Here is a 15,126-nt window from a genome sequence, read left to right as displayed (position 1 = left end):
TGCGAGAAAACGAGGCATTCGTCATGGAACGGTGCCACGTGTTGGCGGAACGACCGGGGTATGGCCACGGTCCCCTCAGGCATTCAATGGGGGGACACTGCTGCGTCAGTTCCACTTCATCTCCCGAGCTTACATGGCTGCTTGGCCCGGGTATAAAGCTGGGGTCACCTGGTTGGATTCTCCACAGCCCTATGAGTGAGTAGTTAACCTTGACTTGAGTATGGCGTCGTCTTCCTCCTTATCCTCTTTGGAGATGTCAATGATCTCGATGGCTTCTTCGGGAGATAGACCGTTTCAGTCATTAGCAGAGGCGCTGGTGGCCATGCTGCTTCCATCTATGCAGGGGACGTGGCTGCCTATCGCTCCGGCCTGACCCTTGGCTTGGGAGGCCATGCCCGTTGGGATCATCGATATCTCTGACAACGATGAGGAGACCGACTGGGGTCTCGTGTGTGGGGGGGGAGGGTGATGAGGAGAAGCAGGTGTCTGCGGAGATGATGGCAACTTTGATGGTGAAGGAGGGGGTTGGGAAGGTGAGAGAGAAGGCCCCGCTAGTGACCTCCTCGGACTCTTCTTCGTCCTCCGATAGCTCGGGAGCTGGCTACTGTATCGACCTCCACAGCAGCAGGACGCAGATGAGGCGTATATGCCGCCCCATGCGTGGCCCCTGCCGGGACCCGTAGGAGGTGAAGGCGGTCTTCTAGAGGGAGCTCTTGGTGAAGTCACGAGACATTCGTGTCTCACGGTCGACTATGGCCTTGTTGTGGGCCTATGGCTTGACCTAGTCACCTTGTACTCTTTCTCCCCCCTGGTTTGCTCTGTCAGGGTCTATCTCCTTCGTAGCTATCTCTGTACTGTCGCTCTTTGTATGCGTCCTCCGAATGTACTAGTTGTTTAATAATATAATATGGACCTTCAGGGACGGTCGTGTCTCTTTCTGTATCGGAGTGCAAGGGTATCTTTCGAATGGGTGACCGTATGTATGTGTGCCTTCGTGCCTTCGTACTGTACTTCCTCGCCCTCTTCGTTGCTGGTTTTTCGGATGACTGGGGTATCGAGACCTTGCATAGATTGTAACCGGCTTCATTTTCTTCTCGGAGAGAGGTGGACTTGGGGCTCTGGTGACGGTAGATACGTAGGGTAGCTAAAGATGGCCGGGTGAGGTGTTGGTGACTTCGCCGTTCCCGGCCATCATGTTCTCCCCGAGTTTGGTATTTGGCCGGGCCTTTTTCCAATCTTGTTTGAGACTTTCGACCCGGCGAGGCCCTGTTGGGATTCTTGGGGACAAGCTCTCGGAGATAGACTGCGTCCCTTCGGGCTCCTAGCCACTGCCCAACTTCAGAGGTGACCCATCTAAAGCCCGGTGACAACATGTTGGAGGCGAAGCTGAAGGCTAGATGGGAGAGGTGGTCCGAGACCTCCCTCGGCCCTTAGCCACTGTCCAGCTCCAGAGGTACTCCATCCGGAGCCTTGCGACGGTGTGTCAGAGGCGAAACCGAAGGATAGGAGGGAGAGGTGGTCCGCGACCCCCTCAGCCCTTAGCCGCTGCCGGCTCCAGAGGTACTTCGTCCGAAGCCTAGCGACAGCGTGTCGGAGGCGAAGCCGAGGGCCAAACGAGGGAAGTGGTCCGCGATCCCCTCGGCCCTTAGCCGCTGCCTGACTCCGGAGGTACTCCATCCAGAGCCTGGCGATGGTGTGTCGGAGGCAAAGCCGAGGGCCAGGAGTGGAACGTGGTTCGCGACCACCTCGGCCCTTAGCCGCTACAATGAATTTGTGGCCTCTGAAATGGACAGTCGAGGGTTCCACTCTATTTTCCGTGCCACGTAGCGTGGGCTTTTATTAAATGTTGGTATAATTTTCATAAAATGACGTATGAAATGTGTCTTTAAAGGAGATGGTAGGGTAATAATTTTACCTTTTACCATACGTGTTTGAGTCATGCGGGTCATACCTTTCCCTATAGGGATGGGGACTTTTATACCCCTTTGATCTGTTAGCTGTGACTTTTGGAGGCTAGCGGGTTTCGTACCCCTTTGGCACGGAGGCATTTGCCTTCAAGATGCCGAGGTACTCTTCCCATCAGATCCTTTCAGAACCGTTCTGCCTAGCGGAGTTTTCAGAAAACTTCCCCATTTGTGGGGTTTTTTTGAAATCTCTCCGTTTTGGTGGAGGTTTGGTAAACTGTCCGTTATGCGCAGGTTTTTCGAAGTCTCTCCGTGTTGGCGGAGGTTTGATAAAACTCTCCGTTGTGCGGAGGTTTGGTAAAGCTCTCCGTTTTTGCCCGGGGTTTTGTAAAACTCTCCGTTGTGCGGAGGTTTTTGGTACCGCTCTTCGTTTTGGCCGGGGGTTTTGTAAAACTCTCCATTGTGCGGAGGTTTTTGAAAGTCTCTCCGTTTTGGCGGTGACATGTATTAATGCCGAAGGCCTTATACACTATCGAAGCTACGCAACACCTTTCAAGAAACCTAGGCAGTCTTGCCTTCCAAGTGACCTAGGCATGCTACGCCCGCGGTGTGTAGGCTCGTCGTGCTCCCGAGAAAACACCCGAGGTGCACCGTAACACTGTCCACCAAGGATGTGCCCTGGCGCATGGCATTTATACGACCAAAGCTATGCAATACCTTTCAGGAAACCTAGGCTTGATGCCTTAGCGGTGACCTAGGCATGCTGCGCCCGCGGTATATAACCATGTCGTGCAACGAGGATTCCTTGCGATAGCATTCCTCAGAGCATTGCACCCTCACATTAGGGCCATCCCCTGATATGCAACATCCACACAGTATCAAGGCTACACAATACCTTCCAGGAAACCTAGGCAGTCTTACCTTCCAGGTGACCTAGGCATGCTACGCCTGCGGTGTGTGGGCTCCACTGCCTACCAGGGCAAAGCCTTTCCTCTGGGAAACCTTTTCAGGTGACCTTGGGTTTAGGCAAGTAATGCTTACTGGTGCGTGGCCCTGTCACACCTCCAAAGAAATCCCTGAGGGGTGCCATAACTATATTACTAAGAAAGTCCCTTGATAACCGGCATCTACACACTATCGAGGCTACACAATACCTTCTAAGAAACCTAAGCAGTCTTGCCTTCCAGGTGACCTAGGCATGCTACACCCGCGGTGTGTAGGCATGTCGTGCAACGAGGATTCCTTGCGACAACATTCCTCAGAGCACCGCATATCCGCCACCGAGGACATCCCCCAGGGCGTGGCTTCGACACCCAAGGTTATGCAATGCCTTCCAGGGCACCCTGGGCATAATCTACCTTCCAGGTGACCTAGGCATAAGCGGCACCCGCAGTGTGTGAGCCTCACTGTCTACCAAGACTACGCAATGCCTTCCAGAAAATCTAGGCAGTCTTACCTTCCAGGTGACCTATGCATGCTACGTCCACGGTATGTGGGCTTGTCATGCCACCCGAAGATGTCCCACAGGAGGCATCGCAACACGGTCTATCAAGGAAATCCCTTGATACGTGGCAACTACACTTTCGATACTGCACAATGCCTTCCAGGAAACCTGGGCAGACCCGCCACCCAGGTGACCTAGGCACAATGTGTCTACGGGAGTGTAGGGATTTTGCATATTTATACTAGCTAAGTTTTGCAGTCTACTGTTGGCAATAAGAAGCTGATTGTAGTACAAAACATAGCTAGGTTATATAACTATTCATGCTAAATGAGGATGTAACTTAAATTTTACTGCTTCTACCTAGTTGCTATCTATTGCAAAAGACTTCTAGCAGTAAGGTTGGAGGCCTCCAACATACTCTAACTTTGCTGTATGAAAGATAGATCACTAGGTAAACTACCGATAGTTAATAGTGGGCATACCTTTGTAGAAATAAGGTCTCTATTGTGAGGCTTAGAGGCCTCGAAGCCTGTGGCTAGGCTAGGAGAGGTGGTGCTTCACCCCCTCAGCCCTTAGCCGTTGTCCGACTCCGGAGGTAATCCGTCCAGAGCCTGGCGACGGCATGTTGTGATGAGGACATCACTCTTTCGGATACACACACACTGAGTATTCCTCCAACAATAGGTCCATTGACACGAGCTCGTGCACGTCAACTAAATCATGAGGTGAGCTCATTCCTTAGTGTTCCTTTATATTTTGATGAGGATGGGATGCTACTGAATAATTGTGATGTATTGTTACTTAGGAACACCGGAGAAGAACAGCAAGGGCGCCCAAGCCAAGGTGGAGGTCCAATCCAGTTCGAGTCCGTTTCGGAGTCTAGGACCAGTCTGTACTAAAATCATCGCCCAGGACGCATACGGACTCCGTTTTCGACGTTCTACACATGGTTCGAAAGCTAAGGAGATAAGCTTTCCAACGGGACTAGTCCCATGTCCAAATTCTTTCTGAGTCAACGAGAATCGTCAAAACAAGTGGACATCCAGAATCTATCAGGGTGCTACGCCACCATCTTTTGGGCCGTTGGGCCGTGTAACGTGTTGGAGTCCATTAGGGACGCGTCCAGGGGTCCTTGGCCGACCCTAGTCTTTTATATACAGTAGCTGCCGCCCTAATTAGGATTGGGTTTTGCTTAGATATTGATCTACACACAGTTGTGAGATTTTCGCTCTTGTTCCGGACCGACTAGGCCGCCGCAAGTGTTTGTGGAACCCCGACTTCGAGTGCTTGAATTCAATTCGCAATATTTCAGATTGCATCTTCTACGTTCTTGCTTGTGTTCTCGGTACGCTTGCAGGGATTGAGCCTTCTTGGCGAGGTCAACCGCGCGACACGGTTGATAACCAACGGAGCTGTGGTGTAGTGATTGCAAGGGAGACGATCTGTTCGGGTCGAAGCCTTTGGATCATCAACATCGAGTTCTCCACCCACCGACTTATCGCTACCTATCGGAAGATCAGGCCAACATTACTCATCAACTGGTATCAGATTTTCAGGTTGCCCATTAGGTAATTACGTTTTCCCCTTTAGATTAGTCTGTTTTTCATTACCTAGAGTCCAGAAAAAGCCAAAACAAATCCGTCAATTTCCGCTGCCCTAGAACCCTTTGTGCCTTTGCAATTTTTGTTTTCAGTTGTGCGTTGTTGAGTTTGTGTCCGTGGTCGAGTCTTGTTGCTGGTTTTAGAGTCATGTTCTTGGTTTTTAGTCAACGCTCCATGCTGTTTTTGATCACGTCGCTATCCCATCGCCACCATCCCCACCAACAAGTCGAGCCACCACATTACTCGATTTGCCACCGCGAGCCGCCTTGTGTTACTTTCTGCCACGCCAACCCTAGATAGGTCGCAAGCCGCCTTGTATCAATTGCCCTGCCACCGCTGCCCTCCTTGTTCATCTCGCGATCCTATTGCTTGCAATACCTTCAAGAGGTCAATTTTTGCAAGAGGTGCTTTGAAAAAAAACCCTAACTCGACAGGGGTTTAGTAAAACGGCCATAACTTTCTCATACGGAATCGGAATCAGGCAAAAAAAAATTTCACGGACATCTACAGAAAAAGTTACATCCGTTGCTCCCCACTTTGCCAGGTTCCGCCGAAATTTTTTTCCCAAATTCGGCTCGAAAGATTGAGTATTCGAGCCGCGAAGTTTCCGCACGCTTTTCAGAGAACGTGCTTGATTTTCTATAGGCCACATCTTGCATCCGTTTGAGCTGAAAATTTCTGTGGTTGTTGCTTGTGTGCTCCTAGTTCAGAAAAACAAAATATCAAAAAAATACGATTTTTTTTTGTGATTCCTACTAGTGCTAAAAGAAAAAAAAGAGGAGCACATAGAGAACACCCAGATAATTGTGCTGTTTGCTGTATCTTTCTCTGATCATCCTTTTTACCTTTGTTTCAGCTGTTGTGCTAGGACTAGGGACACGTGATAGACCAGCAACTGTGATTCATACTTTGGACACTTATTTAACTTTGCTCATCTGATTACAGTTATTGCTAATCCTTGCTACCATATTGTGCATTTCCAAGCTCCACCTCCTTTGATCCGAACAGGTTCACTCTTGCAATCATCCAACGCTTCCAGACTTGTCACCAGTTGTTCCTCCTTGCTGCGTTGGTAAGAACATTTGTAAGAGCGTGGTAAGACGCTTGAGTGTGTGTGATTCCACCTTCCACAACCTAGTAGTTGATAGGGATAATATTGTGTTGTCCTTTGAGAGAGGCACGTTTGTTGTTAACCTTGACAAATGCACCTTTTGCACGAATAGAGTTGCTTTTCTTAGCTATGTTGTTACTCCACAGGGAATTGAAGTGGATGAAGCTAAAATTGAAGCCATCAAGAGCTGGCCGACCCCTGTGACTATCACACAGGTGAGAAGCTTTCATGGCCTTGCAGGGTTCTATCGGTGTTTTGTGAGAGATTTCAGCACCATTGCTGCCCCACTCAATGAGTTGACAAAGAAGGGCGTTCCGTTCCAATGGGGGCCAGCACAAGAACAAGATTTTAATACGCTGAAAGATAAGCTTACGCATGCACCTCTACTCCAATTTCCAGACTTTGGTAAGACTTTTGAGTTAGAATGTGATACTAGCGGCATTGGAATTGGAGGAGTACTACTACAAGGAGGTAAACCCGTTGCTTATTTTAGTGAGAAATTGAATGGGCCATCTCTTAATTATTCGACTTATAATAAGGAGTTGTATGCTTTAGTGCGAGTTTTAGAAACATGGCAACATTATCTTTGGCCCAAGGAGTTTATTATTCATTCTGATCATGAAGCTTTGAAACATATTAGAAGCCAAGCCAAACTGAACAAACGTCATGCTAAATGGGTTGAATTTATAGAGTCTTTTCCTTATATTATTAAACACAAGAAAGGTAAAGATAATGTCATTGCAGATGCGTTATCTAGACGTTATACCATGTTGTCCCAACTCGATCATAAGATTTTTGGTTTAGAAACAATTAAAGGATTATATGCTACTGATTTGGACTTTAAAGATGCTTTTGAACATTGTAACGAAGGAAGAACTTGGAATAAATATGTGTTGAATGATGGATTACTATACCGTGCTAACAGGCTATGCATCCCAGCTAGCTCTATTCGCCTATTGTTCTTGCAGGAAGCGCATAGAGGTGGTTTGATGGGACATTTTGGAGTGAAGAAGACCGAGGATGTACTGGTTGCTCATTTTCTTTTGGCCTAAGATGAGGCGCGACGTCGAGTGCTACGTGGCACGCTGCACTACTTGCAATAAAGCTAAGTCTCGCTTGAACCCACATGGACTTTATATGCCTCTTCCTGTTCCTAGTGTAGCTCGGGAGGATATTTCTATGGATTTTGTTTTAGGATTGCCTAGGACCAAGAGGGGGAGGGATAGTATATTTGTCGCTATGGATCATTTTTCAAAAATGGCACATTTTATACCTTGTCACAAGAGCGATGATGCTACAAACATAGCTGATTTGTTTTTCAGGGAAATCATTCGCTTGCATGGAGTGCCTAACACCATTGTTTCGGATCGTGATGCAAAATTTTTGAGCCACTTTTGGAGGACACTTTGGAATAAACTTGGGACAAAGTTGCTATTTTCGACGACATGTCACCCTCAAATCGACGGACAAACGGAGGTTGTGAACCGCACATTATCCACCATGTTGCGGGCTGTTTTGAAGAAAAATTTGATAATGTGGGAAGAGTGTCTACCCCATATTGAGTTCGCTTACAACAGATCATTTCACTCCACCACCAAGGTAAGTCCGTTTCAGGTAGTGTATGATTTTAACCCCCGTGCCCCTATTGATTTACTTCCTTTACCAACATCCGAGAAATTGAATTAGGGCGGCGGCTACTAGTGTGTGAGATTTTCGCTCTTGTTCCAGACCGACTAGGCGGCCGCAAGTGTTTGTGGAACCCCGACTTCGAGTGCTTGAATTCAATTCGCAATATTTCAGATTGCATCTTCTACGTTCTTACTTGTGTTCTCGGTACGCTTGCAGGGATTGAGCCTTCTTGGCGAGGTCAACCGCGCGACACGGTTGATAACCAACGGAGCTGTGGTGTAGTGATTGCAAGGGAGACGATCTGTTCGGGTCGAAGCCTTTGGATCATCAACGTTGAGTTCTCCACCCACCGACTTATCGCTACCTATCGGAAGATCAGTCCAACAATACTCATCATGTTGGAGGCATAGCCGAAGGCTATTCGGGAGAGGCAGTCCTCGACCACCTCGGCCCTCAGCCGTTGCCTGGCTCCAGAGGTAATTCGTCCAGAGCCTGGCGACGACATGTCCCCGACTCAGTTCCCATCGCTGGGATATAGTACCGTTGGTAGTAGGGTTGGTAGTGACAGTGCGGGGTTGAGGGGCTAGAGATTTGCCCGGGGGTTTGTCCCAGGCCTCCGAACCCTACTTCGTCCTTTGTCAGCTCCTTCTGCGGCCAGGTATCCTGCTTCCCTTCCGAGGTATTCCTCCTGGAAGGTCATGAGGGTGCGGCAGTTGTTGGTGTTATGGCCGCGCCCTGGTCCGTGTAGGATGCACCCGTATGCCTCCGGGGGCACCGGAGCTTGGAGTTGTCGTTGGGGTCATGTGTAGTGTTTCCCGGAGCCTGTGGTTTCCCCAGGGTCTCCTTCCCCTTTGGGAGACCGTCGAGGCTGTCCGATGAACTGGCTTTTGGAGCCAAAGTGTCTCTGACTATGCCTCCCTAGACGAGGTGGGCTTGGGGTTCCCTGTGCGCGGTTGGCGTTGTGAGGACGGTGTCGGAGGCACTGGCAGGGTCTGCGCACCCTGGAGCCCTGCGTCTCCTTGGATCCCTCTTTCCCCTGAGGGGCCCAAGGAGGACGCAGGGTGGATAAACTTTTCGAAGATGTTTTCTCGCCCGGGGTATCCCAGAAGGGGATACTTTGGGACCAAGCCTAGGCAAGAACACTTCTGGGTTCAAACACCCAGAACCACTGGAAGGCGGCCTGCTTAGCTGTGGCTTCGGCCGTGTCCTCTCCTGAGGCGGCGAGGTCTTCGTCGTGCAGAGGTTGGAAGACCTCCGCGCCGTCTGGAGTTTACCAACCCAAGGTTCTAGGTTGGCCAAAGTTGGAGGAACGCCATCCCACATGGCAGCGGGGCTGGAGCATGCATACGGTGTGCATGGCTGAGACAACCATGCATATGGTTGCATGCTTGCAACGGTGGGTGTGGCAGTTTTGGCTAGCACTTTGGTGGTTTTCCTGGTGGATTCCTACCTCTCTTATCACTTCTGTGTTTGAATCCCCACGGACGGCGCGCTGTTGGAGCAAGAGTTCATCTTGGCCCAGCAAGTACAGTGAGAGTTTCTTCTAAGGAGGAGACTCAAGCTTGGAGATGAAGTTTAAGAGGAAGGAACACCATGAATGTATTGATGGTTGAAAAAATGGATCGATCTCGGGGGGAGTATCACAACGTGACTTAGTGTTTTTTCACCTCTGTGTCTTTCTACCGTCTAGCCCCCTCTAGCCCAGGCGACCATGGCTCCTATTTATAGGGCTGTGCATAGCTTGGCGTACAAGTTATCACAATGTACAAATATCTAGAATCTGACCGAATTACTGGGTCTTATCCTGGATAATTACTTTCTACCCTACATGGGAGATAAATATCTACCATAGTAACCATCACGGTGCCTGCACCCTGAGGGTTGTGCCAGTCACCAACTGCGGCCCAGCGCCACACTGTCAGGGGTGTCAGGATAGCCTCCATTACATCGAGGTGTCAGAGCAGCGTCCACCAGTCTAGGCATTTAATGCCGGTCACTTCCTTGCAGGCAAAGTATGACCGATGCTCCCGTTCTGGCAGATCTTTCCTGAGGCCTAATGACTCACCCTGTAGCCTCCAGGAAGTCAGCCCGAGTAGCTGGAGATGGGGGGCTCGGGAGGCATGGCTCCGGGAGGTGAAGGCTTCTGGAGGTAGGACTCCCGAAGGCCGGGGCTTCGAGAGGCTGAGGCTTTGGGGGACCGAGGCTTCGGGAGACCGAGGTTTCGGGGGGCCAGGCTTCGGGAGGCCAAGCTTTGGGAGGCTGAGCCTTCGGGAGGCTGGGCTGGATAAGCCAAGGGAAGGCTTCGCAGGTACAAAGAGGTGGCGCGAAGGAGCTCGATGCCTTCGGAGGTCGAGCCTTTAGCTGAGGGTTCGGAGATCAAGGCTCTGGAGGGACCTGGATAGTAATCTTCAACCATTATCCTCAGGCTGGTTTATTTTCCCCCAACACATATATTCAGTTGTCTACTCAAAATCTTATTTGTGTGCCATCATGCCTGTTATTAGCGTAACTTTTCAGTTGTCTACGCTGATAACAGGCGAAGAGAATTGGTTTTTGAAATTGGAGATTTTGTCTATCTCAAGGTTTCACCACTCAGTGGTCTTCGAAGATTCAAAGTCAAAGGGAAGTTGTCACCAAGATTCATTGGACCTTTCAAAATAATAGAGAAAAGAGGGGAAGTAGCTTATCAGCTATAGTTACCATCTCAGATGGCAGATGTGCATGATGTCTTTCATGTGTCTCAGTTGAAGAAGTGTCTTCGAGTGCCTAAGAACAGTTGCCAATGGAAGAACTAGATGTTCAGGAAGATCTCTCCTATACAGAGTATCCCGTAAAGATTCTTGAGAGATCAGAAAGAGTGACCAGAACCAAAATAATACCAATGTGTAAAGTGCAATGGAGTCACCACTCGGAAGATGAGGTGACGTGGGAAAGAGAAGAAGACATGAAGACCGAGTTTCCTCATCTTTTCTCCAATCTGTCCGAATCTCGAGGGCGAGATTCATTTCAAGGGGTTAGGTTTGTAACACCCTGAATTTCCACTTTTGTAATTTCTTAAAATTTCCTACAGTCTAAAATTGAGTTTAAATATTTGAAAAAGGCAAAACCCTATTTTATAAAAAGAAAAACCAATTTGACATAGGATATATTTGAATATTGTGCATCCATGCTGTCCTTAGGCATGTAGGGCTTTTCTTTGTGTGGTATAGTCTTTGTTTGAGTGAATTTGATTCAAATTTCAACTTCAAATGAATTTAGAAAATCAAATTAAAAAGGAAAAAGATAAAACCTTACCTGGGCCGCCTCCTCTTCTTTTTGGCCCACCTCCAGCGCCAGCCCGCTCTTTCCCGTTTCCCTGGGCCACGCCGCGCGTCTGCGCTACTTCGAAGACGCCCGCGCCGAAGCTGTCACCGCCCGAGCCACTGCCAGTGGGACCCTCGCGTCAGATTCGTCATCTCCAGTCCGGTCTCTCGCCGCCGAGTCCAAGACAAGTACGCTGCCGAGTCCGAGTCGAGTACGCCGCCGCCCCTGAGACACCCGAGCTGCCTATATATGTAGCTCCACCCCTCCTCGATTTTGCCCCAAGCCAACTCGCTGAGTTCCATCGTATCTCGCTGAAACCCAAGCTCCCCGCCGCCATTAGCGCCGCCGCTCGATTGGCCTTGCTGTTGCACTGCTTTGTCGCCATCTAGCCACCTCCGAGCATCACAGCTGCCCACCGGAGCTCAAGCCACCATCACCCTCGCCGATTGGTCGCTAGAGCCGCCGCCCGTCGAGCTCCAGAGCCCCTCCGCTGTTTATATCGTCGCCGACGCCTTTACCGAGTCGATCTATCCCCGGTAAGCCCCAAAACCGAGTTCCCGTAAGCTTGCAACCGTGTTCCGCCTCTTGCCGGAGTTCCTAGGTCACCGGAGCGTCGTCCGCGTGTGTTCTCCGGCCGTTCGCCGCCGTGAGCCCCTCGGTCGCCACCGAGAACCTCCCCCTCCGACCGCCGATCTCCTCTGAGCCGTCGGATCCAAAGCCAGCGATCCAGATTAGAACATCCCGTACCTCTTCAGCACCCAATAAAACATCGCCATGTGTCATATGATTAAACCCAATCAGCCGCCTTTGCCATGTCACCGTGCCACCTCAGCTACCACCTCAATCTTCTTGCCTATGTGTCAAGCCAGTCAACAGCCATGTATTAAAAGATAATTTTCATTCTAAAAATAATTTCAGATAATTCCTTTAATTGGTAACTTTGCAGTCTAGCCCCTGAACTTTTCTATAATTACAAAAGAACCCTGTCTTTTTACACTTAGGTCCCTAAACTTTTCTAAAATTGCATATAAGTCCTTCTATTTTTTTAAAAAGGTCCCTAAAACTTTTTGTTAATTACAATTAAGTCTTTTTCTTAACTAATCCATAACACCCCCAAAATTAGTGAAACCACTTTTATTAGTTTACTTAAATAATTATTTGTGTAGGAAAAATAATGGTAGACATGACAAAGTTAAAATAACATGAGTTAATAAATGAGCTGCACATTTTTCTTTTTTTTCCAAACTTCCTCTTCATGAAATATGATGCAAAGGATATTATTTTTGAAAACAAATTTCACAGAAGGTCTTAGAATTATCTCTAGTTTTTTTAGAATTTTTTAATGATTTTTTTTATTTTTTTGAATTTTTAGGGGGTTTTATTGCAACAAAGTCAAGCTTTTGAGGGTTTTTTTCAACAAAACAACTTTTGGGGGGGGGAAGTCAAAATCCAAGTGACTTTGGGGGGGGGGGGTTGCAGTTTTCCCTAATTAAAATAAACCCTAAACTTGTTTTTAGTATATCTTTTTCGTCGTAGCCCCGTTTTAAGTGATTTTGCGCCGTTAGATTCGTTTTTTAGTGCTCTTTCTTTCTTATAACAGCCGTGCTCACGGTTATGAGAGACTTGGATCCTCACATGATTAGATGGTTATGATCATGGTCTTGTTGGTACCGGAGGTACTGGATGATGATGGTTTAGGGGATGGTCACCTTGGATGGATAGTTGTTGGATGGTTTGGGGATTTCATTCACTTAGTAATTGCTTAATGCTTTTCGAGTCCAAATATTTAGTGAGCTAGTTGAGTTTGATGGTGTGCTATGTAATAATTTGGATTTTTGTTTGAGTGTGTGATGTATTGTAAAGAGCTTCTTCACGAATGCATCCTTATAATAATATTAATATATTAGTTAGTTTGGGTATCTATCTCTATTTATCTTGTTCATTCTTGCTGCTATTGTTCTACCTTTCTCCCCTTCTCCTCATCTTCATCATCTCTATGTCAGATGATGAACCTAAGGAACCACACCAACACTAATGGAAATGCTTGTGATGGACAAGGCAAGGACAATCCACCTAATGAAGTTTTGGAAGATCTTCCTAATACGCGTCCCGACAAGCGTCCCGACTCATCCTGGGGTGAGGGCTACCAACCAGGCACTGACAAACACTGCGACAAGCCCTGGTGTGACTTTCACCAGATCGACAGCCATAGCCACCAACAATGCTGCATCTGGTAGAAGCTGATCAAGGCTAAGGTCGACAAGGCCAAGGGGAAGAAAAACTAGGTTGTAACCTAGAGCAAGGACTCTAGCTCCAGTAGCAATGATGATCGGACCTGATGTCCAACCAGTCGAGGGACAGAATCATCAACCACATGTTCGACGGCTCCGCATCCTATGAGTCCAAATGGCAGTACAAGACCGTGGTCTGAGAAGTCTTAGCATTCGTCCCCAAGAGTCGCCAGGTCATCAAGTGGTCGAATGTTGAATTCTCTTTCGCCCAAGATGACTACCCAAAAACTTTGTACGGCCAGGCCACTTTCTGATAGTGATCGAGCCTATGATCAAAACAACTATAAGGTTACCCGACTGCTTATCAATGAAGGAAGTTCTCTGAACATCCTATTCTCATGTGCACTCAATGTGATGCAAATCACCTGATCTACCATCAAACCAGTTACTCAAGCATTCCATGTCATAGTACCCAGATCTTCGACCATGCCCATTGGCCATATATCGCTTCTCGTCACCTTCGGGAAGCCTGACAGCTTCTAGACAGAAAAGATTATATTTGATGTGGTAGACTTTGAGATGGCATACAATGCCATCTTAGGACGACCAACCCTCACGGATATCACACATAACACTTACAAGTGCGTGAAGATCCCAAGACCCGAGGGAGTTATTAGAGTTTGGGGTTGCCCCAAGGTAGGCCTCCGCTGCGACAAGTGAAGTCTCGACATGGCGACTCAACACCAACTCGATAAGGAGAACAATATCTCAAGGACTAAGGTGACCGTGAAGTATCACGTCAAAGTCAAAACTATTCCTTTGGACCCAGCAGAGCCATCCAAGACCATTTGGTTCGGCTCTAACCTAGATCCCAAATAGGAACTCGTACTCATCACCTTTCTCTAGGCAAATGCCAATGTGTTTGCATGGAAGCCGTCTAATATGACTGATATCCCTAGGGAGGTGATCGAGCACAAGTTGGCTATCCAACCTGATGCCAAGCCGGTCAAGCAGAAGCTCCAACGATTCGCACCGAGCCAGAAGGAAGTAATCAAGGAGGAAATCGAAAGGCTCACGAAGGCGGGGTTTATCAGAGAGGTGGATCATCTTGAATGGCATGCTAACCCTGTCGTTGTCAAAAAGTCAAACAGCAAGTGGCGCATGTGTGTGGGATTTCACTAACCTCAACAAAGCCTGCCCAAAGGACACCTTCTCCCTACCACGAATAGATTAGATAGTCGATTCTACCTCCGAGTGTGGCTATCTAAGCCTTCTCGATACTTTTGTTATCACCAAATCAGTGTGCATCCTGAGGATGAGGAGAAAACCACCTTCATAACTCCTTTCGGAGTATTTTGTTATGTAAACATGCCCTTCGGATTGAAGAACACCGATGCTACCTATCAATGTGGCATGCAGGTAACCCTTCATGACCAGATTGATCGAAACATCAAATTAGATGTCGATGATCTTGATGTCAAATCCAAAAAGAAGGAATGTCTTATCTCTGACTTGCAGGAAACCCTTAACAATCTACTCAAGCACCGAGTTATGCTTAACCCAGAGAAGCACATTCGGGGTTGAAGTAGGAAAACTACTTGGGAACCTGGTGTCATACTAGGAAATCGAGGTTAATCCTAACAAGATTAATGCCATCGAGGAGATGCAACCCCCTAGGTCAGTACGTGAAGTTCAAAAACTAACCGGATGCATGGCAACTCTTAGTCATTTCATATCCCGACTCGGAGACTGGCGACTTCCTTTCTTAAAATTAGTACACCAACATGACAAGTTTGAATGGTCTGAGGAGGCTGACGAGGCATTCAAAAATCTCAAGAGGTATCTTTCTTCCTCCCTATGCTAGTCGCTCCTAACCCAAATGAAGAACTCTTACTATACATAG

The sequence above is a fragment of the Phragmites australis genome, chromosome 5 (genome assembly GCF_958298935.1).
Source record: "Phragmites australis chromosome 5, lpPhrAust1.1, whole genome shotgun sequence".
NCBI lineage: Eukaryota > Viridiplantae > Streptophyta > Magnoliopsida > Poales > Poaceae > Phragmites > Phragmites australis.
This window is presented reverse-complemented; position numbering follows the sequence as displayed.